Below are 14,108 nucleotides of genomic sequence, written 5' to 3'. Positions count from 1 at the left end.
CAAAAAATTGGAACGCCCCATCAGCCCCATGGTTCTCTGAACTCCTTAGAGGAGAAATAAAACTATGCAGGAACTACGAAAGAAAATGGCGCAGATCCTACAACCAGCAGGACAAACTAGTTAATAAAACTGAACTTACCAAGTATAAACAGCTGATTATACAGGAAAAAAGGAGACATTACACCGCGCAGATCGAAGCTGCACAAGACTCGAACAAACACTTATTCCAAGTAGTTCCCAAATTATCTGGGCAAACACCTGCTAATAGTGTAATCCCCACTCAGCCACTTTGTGACTCCTTAGCGAATTTCTTTGTCGACAAAGTGTACAATATCTACACCAAATTTGCATCGGCAACCAATACCAAGGCTCAACCAATAATAAAGGACCCCCTCGAATATTCCCTAATGGAATTGAAAATACTACCTCTGATCAGATTGCTAGTATAATGTCAGCCATCAAATCAGGCTCTGCTAATGATCCTTGTCCACCAGCCGTACTTATGCCAGTATTAGATCAAGTGGCCCCAGTCCTGTCCACTATCTATAACACCATGTTTACCTCAGGCATATACCCCACGATATGGAAGAAAACTATAATAAAACCCCTCTTAAAAAAAGCCAACCTCGACTCTAGTGAAACCAAGAACTACAGACCAATAGCCAGCCTGCCTTTTCCGGCAAAAATTATCGAAAAAGTAATGAATATCCAACTTTCTAAATATATTGAAGAACATCAACTCTTAGATGCCACTCAGTTTGGATTCCGTAAAGGTCACGGAACAGAGACCTCACTTATTAAGGCAACCGAGGACATTAGAGTTATTTTGGACCAGGGAGGCACAGCAGTTCTTGTGCTGCTGGATCTCTCAGCAGCCTTTGACACGGTCGATCATACCATACTAATCGACCGTGTCACAGAATTAGGCATTGGGGATAAAGCCCAAGACCTGCTTGCCTCTTTTCTTGCTAACCGTACTCAGACGGTTAACTTAGGTACCTTTCAGTCCTCTCAACTGAGTCTTCCCTGCGGTGTTCCGCAGGGCTCATCGCTGAGCCCGACCCTTTTTAATATCTATGTGGCAGACCTGGCCAGAGTCATTAGGAGACATGGGTTGGCTCTCACCTCATATGCTGATGACACTCAGTTGGTGTTGACTATACATAATGATGGAAAAGAAGTAGCCGAAAAATTCCAAGGAGGCCTACTGGCCATCAGTGACTGGATGACCAGTATTTGCCTCAAATTAAATTCTGAAAAAACAGAAGTCATGATCTTCGGCAAGCTAGCCCCGGCCTGGTCCTCTACCTGGTGGCCGCTGTCCTTGGGCTCTCCACCCCCCCCCCCCCCCCAGTTACCAAGGTTAGGAATTTAGGAGTCATATTTGATGATAAACTAACTTTCTTCCCTCATGCTAATCCAGTGGTTTCAGCTGCTTTCTACAAACTGCGCATGATAAAGAAAATTCTTCCATTTCTCCCCTTGACATCAGGAAAAACCCTTGTCAGTACTCTAATCATGTCAACAATTGAATACTGCAATGGGCTTCTTTTGAATGCCCAAAAAAGGTTATTCGCAAATTGCAAACCATCAGAATGCAGCCGCCAGGATGCTCTCAGGAACCCCTAAATATAAGCCAATATCACAGGTCATCCAAAAATACCACTGGCTCCCTGTGAAGAACCGTATCATGTTCAAGGCCTTATGCATTGCGTACAAAACATCGCGCAACATAGGGCCTCAATTTTTGATCAGTGACTTAGCAGCCTATACTCCATCTCGGGCTCTTCGCTCATCTACGGCATCTCTGTTCATAGTGCCTCGCACCAAAACGGCCACCTGGGGCGACAAACGCTTTATTGTCGCAGCTGCCAAACTTTGGAACTCGCTTCCACTACAGATCAGAACCTCCCAATCATTACTAATGTTCAGAAGAATGACGAAAACGTGGCTGTTCACACAATAAGTCTCCTGGTTCAAGTTTCATGCTGCCGTCCTTAGCGCCGAGACACCCACGGGTATTTGAGCGCTCTATAAATCTCATAAACATAAACATAAACATACATAGGGTATGGAGCCTTCCTTTCAATGTTCCAAGTCAAGGGCAGTTTATCTGGAGTCTGTAGGAGCACATTTGACAGTGAAAAAGTTTACACAGTAATTGCAATAATTAACAAAAGCAATCACAACAAAAATATTTAATAAGTTAGTGGGGGGGGGTGCAAAACTGCATTATTGTTTTCGTGGAATTTCGTGAACTTTGGTGAAATTCCACTTTCAGAGGTGAACTTTTTTTGCAAAATGCGCGACTGCTGAAAAAGGTTATTTGAGAATGCCTGATGCAAATTGTTCCAGCATGAGTAACATTTCGCATAGATCGACTTACTACCTGGGCTAAACAATAAACACTGCTAAGTTCAGTACCTAGGATACGGCCATAAAGTTAGCATGGAAAATGGACCACCATGCTTAATTGGTGTGCACTTGGCTCCTTACACTATTGAAATCTGGTGCCACTGTATATCCATAGCTAAGCCCTTGGGTTACACATGTCCATCATTTTCGTGGTATTCCCCAGATATTTACATTCTGTAGCTGGACTTGTTTTTGTTGGCATTAGGACTCGTTTCACTTTACCGCTGCCAACCGTGTGCACTTTCCTTTAAACATGGTAAAATTGGCATCCACTTGATTGACACATTTAATTGATGTAGAAGCCCCTAGTACATTGTACTACCTATACCAAGGGCCTGTAGAAGAAATCCTACCATTGGACAGTAACACTCATTGAGCCACTCACCCAAGTATGTCCCTAGGCACATCCCAGGCCTGGTATTGCAGCCTGAAGAGCACTTTTAAGCTGTCATTTCGACTTGGCAAAATAACCTCTTTTCCAAGCATAACATTTCCTTTTTAATACTCATAAGTCACCACTAAGGTAGGCCCTAAAGGCTCATAGTGCAGGGTGCAGGGTATTTAAAAAGTAGAACATGCGTATTTAATCTTTTGCATGTCAAGGCAGTGAAAAATCTACAAAGTGTCTTTTCAATGTGGCAAGGCTAGCCTCCCATAGAATAACATTGGTTTACCTTGTTACATTTAATAAGTGCTAAATTCAAGGTTGGGAACAGCTAGATAAATCCTTCACCCACTCATTTTAATTGTGATTTTAAATTCTCTTTAAAGTGGGATTTTAGAAGATTATTTTGGAAATGCCACTTTTAAAAAGTTGGCATTTTCCTGCCTAAAGTTTTTAGGGCCTTTTTAGGTCTCGGCTAGTGAAGGCTGCGCTTGCGCAGTCTCGCTCGCGAGATTTAATGACTTGGAGAAGAGGGGCTTGAACCCGCCTCTCTTCTCTCCTCTTCTCCATTGGCTGGCCTCTTAAATGCTGGTCAGCCATTGGAGAAGAGGTTTGTCGCTCCAAACAAGCCCCGTCTTTTTGCGATACGGGGGCGTGTTTTTTCGAGTCTTTCTCTTTTTGGTCGGTCGTCCCTTTTTTCGCTGGTGGGCGTGTTTATTTTTTTTATTTTGTTTTGGACCCTTTTCAGGTTTATTTCAGTGTCTGTCGCTGTGAGGCGAAGGCTTCCCGAAGCGGTATGGTAAGCGTTTTTTTTTCTTTTCTTATGTTGTATGCTTGCTTCTTATCTTATCTAACTCTTTTTTTTTCTGTTTCTTTACAGGGCTTCCCCGGTCCGTGCCGTTCTCGTGCAGCGTCGTGTATGGAGCGCTTTCCCCGGTATGTATGATGCTGTTTGCGGGTCTTAGGTAAGGCATCTGGTCTGTTTCTTATCTAACTCTTTTTGTTTCTGTTTATTTACAGGGCTTCCCCGGTCCGTGCCGTTCCCGTGCAGCGTCGTGCATGGAGCGCTTTTCCCGGTATGTATGATGCTGTTTGCGGGTTTTAGGTAAGGCATCTGGTCTGTTTCTTATCTAACTCTTTATTTTTATGTTTCTTTACAGGGCTTCCCCGGGCCGTGCCGTTCCCGTGCAGCGTCGTGCATGGAGCGCTTTCCCCGGTATGTATGATGCTGTTTGCGGGTCTTAGGTAAGGCATCTGGTCTGTTTCTTATCTAACTCTTTTTTTTTATGTTTCTTTACAGGGAATCCCCGGGCTGTGCCGTTCCCGTGCAGCGTCGTGCATGGACTGCTTTCCCCGGTATGTATGATGCTGTTTGCGGGAATTAGGTAAGGCATCTGGTCTGTTTCTTATCTAACTCTTTTTTTTAATGTTTCTTTACAGGGCTTCCCCGGGCCGGGCCGTGCCGTTCCCGTGCTGCGTCGTGCATGGACTGCTTTCCCCGGTATGTATGATGCTGTTTGCGGGTCTTAGGTAAGGCATCTGGTCTGTTTCTTATCTAACTCTTTTTTTTAATGTTTCTTTACAGGGCTTCCCCGGGCCGTGCCATTCCCGTGCAGCGTTGTGCATGGAGCGCTTTCCCCGGTATGTATGATGCTGTTTGCGGGTCTTAGGTAAGGCATCTGGTCTGTTTCTTATCTAACTTTTTTTTTGTGTTTCTTTACAGGGCTTCCCCTGGCTGTGCCGTTCCCGTGCAGCGTCGTGCATGGAGCGCTTCCCTGGTATGTATGATGCTGTTTGCGGGTCTTAGGTAAGGCATCTGGTCTGTTTCTTATCTAACTCTTTTTTTTAATGTTTCTTTACAGGGCTTCCCCTGGCCGTGCCGTTCCTGTGCAGCGTCGTGCATGGAGTGCTTTCCCCGGTATGTATGATGCTGTTTGCGGGTCTTAGGTAAGGCATCTGGTCTGTTTCTTATCTAACTCTTTTTGTTTCTGTTTCTTTACAGGGCTTCCCCGGGCCATGCCGTTCCCGTGCAGCGTCGTGCATGGAGCGCTTTCCCCGGTATGTATGATGCTGTTTGCGGGTCTTAGGTAAGGCATCTGGTCTGTATCTTATCTAACTCTTTTTTTTATGTTTCTTTACAGGGCTTCCCCGGGCCGTGCCGTTCCCGTGCAGAGTCGTGCATGGACTGCTTTCCCCGGTATGTATGATGCTGTTTGCGGGTCTTAGGTAAGGCATCTGGTCTGTTTCTTATCTAACTCTTTTTTTTTATGTTTCTTTACAGGGCTTCCCCGGGCCGTGCCGTTCCCGTGCAGCGTCGTGCATGGAGCGCTTTCCCCGGTATGTATGATGCTGTTTGCGGGTCTTAGGTAAGGCATCTGGTCTGTTTCCTATCTAACTCTTTTTTTAAATGTTTCTTTACAGGGTTGCCCCGAGCCGTGCTGTTCCCGTGCAGCGTCGTGCATGGACTGCTTCCCCCGGTATGTATGATGCTGTTGCGGGTCTTAGGTAAGGCATCTGGTCTGTTTCTTATCTAACTCTTTTTTTTAATGTTTCTTTACAGGGCTTCCCCTGGCCGTGCCATTCCCGTGCAGCGTCGTGCATGGAGTGCTTTCCCCGGTATGTATGATGCTGTTTGCGGGACTTAGGTAAGGCATCTGGTCTGTTTCTTATCTAACTCTTTTTTTTAATGTTTCTTTACAGGGCTTCCCCGGGCCGTGCCGTTCCCATGCAGCGTCGTGCATGGAGCGCTTCCCTGGTATGTATGATACTGTTTGCGGGTCTTAGGTAAGGCATCTGGTCTGTTTCTTGTCTAACTCTTTTTGTTTCTGTTTCTTTACAGGGCTTCCCCGGGCCGTGCCGTTCCCGTGCAGCGTCGTGCATGGAGCGCTTTCCCCGGTATGTATGATGCTGTTTGCGGGTCTTAGGTAAGGCATCTGGTCTGTATCTTATCTAACTCTTTTTTTTTAATGTTTCTTTACAGGGCTTCCCAGGGCCGTGCCGTTTCCGTGCAGAGTCGTGCATGGACTGCTTTCCCCGGTATGTATGATGCTGTTTGCGTGTCTTAGGTAAGGCATGTGGTCTGTTTCTTATCTAACTCTTTTTTTGTGTTTCTTTACAGGGCTTCCCCTGGCTGTGCCGTTCCCGTGCAGCGTCGTGCATGGAGCGCTTTCCCCGGTATGTATGATGCTGTTTGCGGGTCTTAGGTAAGGCATCTGGTCTGTTTCTTATCTAACTCTTTTTTTTAATGTTTCTTTACAGGGCTTCCCCTGGCCGTGCCGTTCCCGTGCAGAGTCGTGCATGGACTGCTTTCCCCGGTATGTATGATGCTGTTTGCGGGTCTTAGGTAAGGCATCTGGTCTGTTTCTTATCTAACTCTTTTTTTTATGTTTCTTTACAGGGCTGCCCCGGGCCGTGCCGTTCCCGTGCAGCGTCGTGCATGGAGCGCTTTCCCCGGTATGTATGATGCTGTTTGCGGGTCTTAGGTAAGGCATCTGGTCTGTTTCTTATCTAACTGTTTTTTTAAATGTTTCTTTACAGGGTTGCCCCGGGCCGTGCTGTTCCCGTGCAGCGTCGTGCATGGACTGCTTCCCCCGGCATGTATGATGCTGTTGCGGGTCTTAGGTAAGGCATCTGGTCTGTTTCTTATCTAACTCTTTTTTTTAATGTTTCTTTACAGGGCTTCCCCTGGCCGTGCCATTCCCGTGCAGCGTCGTGCATGGAGTGCTTTCCCCGGTATGTATGATGCTGTTTGCGGGTCTTAGGTAAGGCATCTGGTCTGTTTCTTATCTAACTCTTTTTTTTAATGTTTCTTTACAGGGCTTCCCGGGCCGTGCCGTTCCCATGCAGCGTCGTGCATGGAGCGCTTCCCTGGTATGTATGATACTGTTTGCGGGTCTTAGGTAAGGCATCTGGTCTGTTTCTTATCTAACTCTTTTTGTTTCTGTTTCTTTACAGGGCTTCCCCGGGCCGTGCCGTTCCCGTGCAGCGTCGTGCATGGAGCGCTTTCCCCGGTATGTATGATGCTGTTTGCGGGTCTTAGGTAAGGCATCTGGTCTGTATCTTATCTAACTCTTTTTTTTTTATGTTTCTTTACAGGGCTTCCCAGGGCCGTGCCGTTTCCGTGCAGAGTCGTGCATGGACTGCTTTCCCCGGTATGTATGATGCTGTTTGCGGGTCTTAGGTAAGGCATGTGGTCTGTTTCTTATCTAACTCTTTTTTTTAATGTTTCTTTACAGGGCTTCCCCGGGCCGTGCCGTTCCCGTGCAGCGTCGTGCATGGAGCGCTTTCCCCGGTATGTATGATGCTGTTTGTGGGTCTTAGGTAAGGCATCTGGTCTGTTTCTTATCTAACTCTTTTTTTAAATGTTTCTTTACAGGGTTTCCCCGGGCCGTGCTGTTCCCTTGCAGCGTCGTGCATGGACTGCTTCCCCCGGTATGTATGATGCTGTAGCGGGTCTTAGGTAAGGAATCTGGTCTGTTTCTTATCTAACTCTTTTTTTTAATGTTTCTTTACAGGGCTTCCCCTGGCCGTGCCATTCCCGTGCAGCGTCGTGCATGGAGTGCTTTCCCCGGTATGTATGATGCTGTTTGCGGGTCTTAGGTAAGGCATCTGGTCTGCTTCTTATCTAATTCTTTTTTTTTTGTTTCTTTACAGGGCTTATCCTGGCTGTGCCATTCCCGTGTAGCGTCGTGCATGGAGCGCTTCCCTGGTATGTATGATGCTGTTTGCGGGTCTTAGGTAAGGCATCTGGTCTGTTTCTTATCTAACTCTTTTTTTTAATGTTTCTTTACAGGGCTTCCCCTGGCAGTGCCGTTCCTGTGCAGCGTCGTGCATGGAGTGCTTTCCCCGGTATGTATGATGCTGTTTGCGGGTCTTAGGTAAGGCATCTGGTCTGTTTCTTATCTAACTCTTTTTTTTTGTGTTTCTTTACAGGGCTTCCCCGGGCCGTGCCGTTCCCGTGCAGCGTTGTGCATGGAGTGCTTTCCCCGGTATGTATGATGCTGTTTGCGGGTCTTAGGTAAGGCATCTGGTCTGTTTCTTATCTAACTCTTTTTTTTAATGTTTCTTTACAGGGCTTCCCCGGGCCGTGCCGTTCCCATGCAGTGTCGTGCATGGAGCGCTTCCCTGGTATGTATGCTACTGTTTGCGGGTCTTAGGTAAGGCATCTGGTCTGTTTCTTATCTAACTCTTTTTGTTTCTGTTTCTTTAAAGGGCTTCCCCGGGCCGTGCCGTTCCCGTGCAGCGTCGTGCATGGAGCGCTTTCCCCGGTATGTATGATGCTGTTTGCGGGTCTTAGGTAAGGCATCTGGTCTGTATCTTATCTAACTCTTTTTTTTTATGTTTCTTTACAGGGCTTCCCCGGGCCGTGCCGTTCCCGTGCAGCGTCGTGCATGGAGCGCTTTCCCCGGTATGTATGATGCTGTTTGTGGGTCTTAGGTAAGGCATCTGGTCTGTTTCTCATCTAACTCTTTTTTTAAATGTTTCTTTACAGGGTTTCCCCGGGCCGTGCTGTTCCCGTGCAGCGTCGTGCATGGACTGCTTCCCCCGGTATGTATGATGCTGTTGCGGGTCTTAGGTAAGGCATCTGGTCTGTTTCTTATCTAACTCTTTTTTTTAATGTTTCTTTACAGGGCTTCCCCTGGCCGTGCCATTCCCGTGCAGCGTCGTGCATGGAGTGCTTTCCCCGGTATGTATGATGCTGTTTGCGGGTCTTAGGTAAGGCATCTGGTCTGTTTCTTATCTAACTCTTTTTTTTTTGTTTCTTTACAGGGCTTCCCCTGGCTGTGCCGTTCCCGTGTAGCGTTATGCATGGAGCGCTTCCCTGGTATGTATGATGCTGTTTGCGGGTCTTAGGTAAGGCATCTGGTCTGTTTCTTATCTAACTCTTTTTTTCTGTGTTTCTTTACAGGGCTTCCCCGGGCCGTGCCGTTCCCGTGCAGCGTCGTGCATGGAGCGCTTTCCCCGGTATGTATGATGCTGTTTGCGGGTCTTAGGTAAGGCATCTGGTCTGTTTCTTATCTAACTCTTTTTTTTAATGTTTCTTTACAGGGAATTTCCGGGCTGTGCCGTTCCCGTGCAGCATCGTGCATGGACTGCTTTCCCCGGTATGTATGATGCTGTTTGCGGGTCTTAGGTAAGGCATCTGGTCTGTTTCTTATCTAACTCTTTTTTTTAATGTTTCTTTACAGGGCTTCCCCGGGCCGTGCCGTTCCCGTGCAGCGTCGTGCATGGACTGCTTTCCCCGGTATGTATGATGCTGTTTGCGGGTCTTAGGTAAGGCATCTGGACTGTTTCTTATCTAACTCTTTTTTTTAATGTTTCTTTACAGGGCTTCCACGGGCCGTGCCGTTCCCGTGCAGCGTTGTGCATGGAGTGCTTTCCCCGGTATGTATGATGCTGTTTGCGTGTCTTAGGTAAGGCATCTGGTCTGTTTCTTATCTAGCCCTTTTTTTTCTGCTTCTTTACAGGCTTCCCCGGGCCGTGCCGTTCCCGTGCAGCTTCGTGCATGGAGCGCTTTCCCCGGTATGTATGATGCTGTTTGCGGGTCTTAGGTAAGGCATCTGGTCTGTTTCTTATCTAACTCTTTTTTTTTTTGTTTCTTTACAGGGCTTCCCCTGGCTGTGCCTTTCCCGTGCAGCGTCGTGCATGGAACGCTTCCCTGGTATGTATGATGCTGTTCGAGGGTCTTAGGTAAGGCATCTGGTCTGTTTCTTATTTAACTCTTTTTTTTTATGTTTCTTTACAGGGCTTCCCCGGGCCGTGCCGTTCCCGTGCAGCGTCGTGCATGGAGCGCTTCCCTGGTATGTATGATGCTGTTTGCGGGTCTTAGGTAAGGCATCTGGTCTGTTTCTTATCTAACTCTTTCTTTTTATGTTTCTTTACAGGGCTTCCCCGGGCCGTGCCGTTCCCGTGCAGCGTCGTGCATGGAGCGCTTTCCCCGGTATGTATGATGCTGTTTGCGGGTCTTAGGTAAGGCATCTGGTCTGTTTCTTATCTAACTCTTTTTTTTAATGTTTCTTTACAGGGCTTCCCCGGGCCGTGCCGTTCCCATGCAGCGTCGTGCATGGAGCGCTTCCCTGGTATGTATGATACTGTTTGCGGGTCTTAGGTAAGGCATCTGGTCTGTTTCTTATCTAACTCTTTTTGTTTCTGTTTCTTTAAAGGGCTTCCCCGGGCCGTGCCGTTCCCGTGCAGCGTCGTGCATGGAGCGCTTTCCCCGGTATGTATGATGCTGTTTGCGGGTCTTAGGTAAGGCATCTGGTCTGTATCTTATCTAACTCTTTTTTTTTATGTTTCTTTACAGGGCTTCCCCGGGCCGTGCCGTTTCCGTGCAGAGTCGTGCATGGACTGCTTTCCCCGGTATGTATGATGCTGTTTGCGGGTCTTAGGTAAGGCATCTGGTCTGTATCTTATCTAACTCTTTTTTTTATGTTTCTTTACAGGGTTGCCCCGGGCCGTGCTGTTCCCGTGCAGCGTCGTGCATGGACTGCTTCCCCTGGTATGTATGATGCTGTTGCGGGTCTTAGGTAAGGCATCTGGTCTGTTTCTTATCTAACTCTTTTTTTTAATGTTTCTTTACAGGGCTTCCCCTGGCCGTGCCATTCCCGTGCAGCGTCGTGCATGGAGTGCTTTCCCCGGTATGTATGATGCTGTTTGCGGGTCTTAGGTAAGGCATCTGGTCTGTTTCTTATCTAACTCTTTTTTTTAATGTTTCTTTACAGGGCTTCCCCGGGACGTGCCGTTCCCATGCAGCGTCGTGCATGGAGCGCTTCCCTGGTATGTATGATACTGTTTGCGGGTCTTAGGTAAGGCATCTGGTCTGTTTCTTATCTAACTCTTTTTGTTTCTGTTTCTTTACAGGGCTTCCCCGGGCCGTGCCGTTCCCGTGCAGCGTCGTGCATGGAGCGCTTTCCCCGGTATGTATGATGCTGTTTGCGGGTCTTAGGTAAGGCATCTGGTCTGTATCTTATCTAACTCTTTTTTTTTTATGTTTCTTTACAGGGCTTCCCAGGGCCGTGCCGTTTCCGTGCAGAGTCGTGCATGGACTGCTTTCCCCGGTATGTATGATGCTGTTTGCGGGTCTTAGGTAAGGCATGTGGTCTGTTTCTTATCTAACTCTTTTTTTTAATGTTTCTTTACAGGGCTTCCCCGAGCCGTGCCGTTCCCGTGCAGCGTCGTGCATGGAGCGCTTTCCCCGGTATGTATGATGCTGTTTGTGGGTCTTAGGTAAGGCATCTGGTCTGTTTCTTATCTAACTCTTTTTTTAAATGTTTCTTTACAGGGTTTCCCCGGGCCGCGCTGTTCCCGTGCAGCGTCGTGCATGGACTGCTTCCCCCGGTATGTATGATGCTGTAGCGGGTCTTAGGTAAGGAATCTGGTCTGTTTCTTATCTAACTCTTTTTTTTAATGTTTCTTTACAGGGTTTCCCCTGGCCGTGCCATTCCCGTGCAGCGTCGTGCATGGAGTGCTTTCCCCGGTATGTATGATGCTGTTTGCGGGTCTTAGGTAAGGCATCTGGTCTGCTTCTTATCTAATTCTTTTTTTTTTGTTTCTTTACAGGGCTTATCCTGGCTGTGCCGTTCCCGTGTAGCGTCTTGCATGGAGCGCTTCCCTGGTATGTATGATGCTGTTTGCGGGTCTTAGGTAAGGCATCTGGTCTGTTTCTTATCTAACTCTTTTTTTTAATGTTTCTTTACAGGGCTTCCCCTGGCAGTGCCGTTCCTGTGCAGCGTCGTGCATGGAGTGCTTTCCCCGGTATGTATGATGCTGTTTGCGGGTCTTAGGTAAGGCATCTGGTCTGTTTCTTATCTAACTCTTTTTTTTTGTGTTTCTTTACAGGGCTTCCCCGGGCCGTGCCGTTCCCGTGCAGCGTTGTGCATGGAGTGCTTTCCCCGGTATGTATGATGCTGTTTGCGGGTCTTAGGTAAGGCATCTGGTCTGTTTCTTATCTAACTCTTTTTTTAAATGTTTCTTTACAGGGTTGCCCCAGGCCGTGCTGTTCCCGTGCAGCGTCGTGCATGGACTGCTTCCCCCGGTATGTATGATGCTGTTGCGGGTCTTAGGTAAGGCATCTGGTCTGTTTCTTATCTAACTCTTTTTTTAATGTTTCTTTACAGGGCTTCCCCTGGCCGTGCCATTCCCGTGCAGCGTCGTGCATGGAGTGCTTTCCCCGGTATGTATGATGCTGTTTGCGGGTCTTAGGTAAGGCATCTGGTCTGTTTCTTATCTAACTCTTTTTTTTAATGTTTCTTTACAGGGCTTCCCCGGGCCGTGCCGTTCCCATGCAGCGTCGTGCATGGAGCGCTTCCCTGGTATGTATGATACTGTTTGCGGGTCTTAGGTAAGGCATCTGGTCTGTTTCTTATCTAACTCTTTTTGTTTCTGTTTCTTTACAGGGCTTCCCCGGGCCGTGCCGTTCCCGTGCAGCGTCGTGCATGGAGCGCTTTCCCCGGTATGTATGATGCTGTTTGCGGGTCTTAGGTAAGGCATCTGGTCTGTATCTTATCTAACTCTTTTTTTTTTATGTTTCTTTACAGGGCTTCCCAGGGCCGTGCCGTTTCCGTGCAGAGTCGTGCATGGACTGCTTTCCCCGGTATGTATGATGCTGTTTGCGGGTCTTAGGTAAGGCATGTGGTCTGTTTCTTATCTAACTCTTTTTTTTAATGTTTCTTTACAGGGCTTCCCCGGGCCGTGCCGTTCCCGTGCAGTGTCGTGCATGGAGCGCTTTCCCCGGTATGTATGATGCTGTTTGTGGGTCTTAGGTAAGGCATCTGGTCTGTTTCTTATCTAACTCTTTTTTTAAATGTTTCTTTACAGGGTTTCCCCGGGCCGTGCTGTTCCCGTGCAGCGTCGTGCATGGACTGCTTCCCCCGGTATGTATGATGCTGTAGCGGGTCTTAGGTAAGGAATCTGGTCTGTTTCTTAACTAACTCTTTTTTTTAATGTTTCTTTACAGGGCTTCCCCTGGCCGTGCCATTCCCGTGCAGCGTCGTGCATGGAGTGCTTTCCCCGGTATGTATGATGCTGTTTGCGGGTCTTAGGTAAGGCATCTGGTCTGCTTCTTATCGAATTCTTTTTTTTTTGTTTCTTTACAGGGCTTATCCTGGCTGTGCCGTTCCCGTGTAGCGTCGTGCATGGAGCGCTTCCCTGGTATGTATGATGCTGTTTGCGGGTCTTAGGTAAGGCATCTGGTCTGTTTCTTATCTAACTCTTTTTTTTAATGTTTCTTTACAGGGCTTCCCCTGGCAGTGCCGTTTCTGTGCAGCGTCGTGCATGGAGTGCTTTCCCCGGTATGTATGATGCTGTTTGCGGGTCTTAGGTAAGGCATCTGGTCTGTTTCTTATCTAACTCTTTTTTTTTGTGTTTCTTTACAGGGCTTCCCCGGGCCGTGCCGTTCCCGTGCAGCGTTGTGCATGGAGTGCTTTCCCCGGTATGTATGATGCTGTTTGCGGGTCTTAGGTAAGGCATCTGGTCTGTTTCTTATCTAACTCTTTTTTTTAATGTTTCTTTACAGGGCTTCCCCGGGCTGTGCCGTTCCCATGCAGCGTCGTGCATGGAGCGCTTCCCTGGTATGTATGATACTGTTTGCGGGTCTTAGGTAAGGCATCTGGTCTGTTTCTTATCTAACTCTTTTTGTTTCTGTTTCTTTAAAGGGCTTCCCCGGGCCGTGCCGTTCCCGTGCAGCGTCGTGCATGGAGCGCTTTCCCCGGTATGTATGATGCTGTTTGCGGGTCTTAGGTAAGGCATCTGGTCTGTATCTTATCTAACTCTTTTTTTTTATGTTTCTTTACAGGGCTTCCCCGGGCCGTGCCGTTTCCGTGCAGAGTCGTGCATGGACTGCTTTCCCCGGTATGTATGATGCTGTTTGCGGGTCTTAGGTAAGGCATCTGGTCTGTTTCTTATCTAACTCTTTTTTTAATGTTTCTTTACAGGGCTTCCCCGGGCCGTGCCGTTCCCGTGCAACGTCGTGCATGGAGCGCTTTCCCCGGTATGTATGATGCTGTTTGTGGGTCTTAGGTAAGGCATCTGGTCTGTTTCTCATCTAACTCTTTTTTTAAATGTTTCTTTACAGGGTTTCCCCGGGCCGTGCTGTTCCCGTGCAGCGTCGTGCATGGACTGCTTCCCCCGGTATGTATGATGCTGTTGCGGGTCTTAGGTAAGGCATCTGGTCTGTTTCTTATCTAACTCTTTTTTTTAATGTTTCTTTACAGGGCTTCCCGTGGCCGTGCCATTCCCGTGCAGCGTCGTGCATGGAGTGCTTTCCCCGGTATGTATGATGCTGTTTGCGGGTCTTAGGTAAGGCATCTGG

Source organism: Triturus cristatus, chromosome 1_1, assembly GCF_964204655.1.
Source record: "Triturus cristatus chromosome 1_1, aTriCri1.1, whole genome shotgun sequence".
NCBI lineage: Eukaryota > Metazoa > Chordata > Amphibia > Caudata > Salamandridae > Triturus > Triturus cristatus.
The sequence above is the reverse complement of the archived record's forward strand: the minus strand, read 5'-3'. Positions refer to the sequence as shown.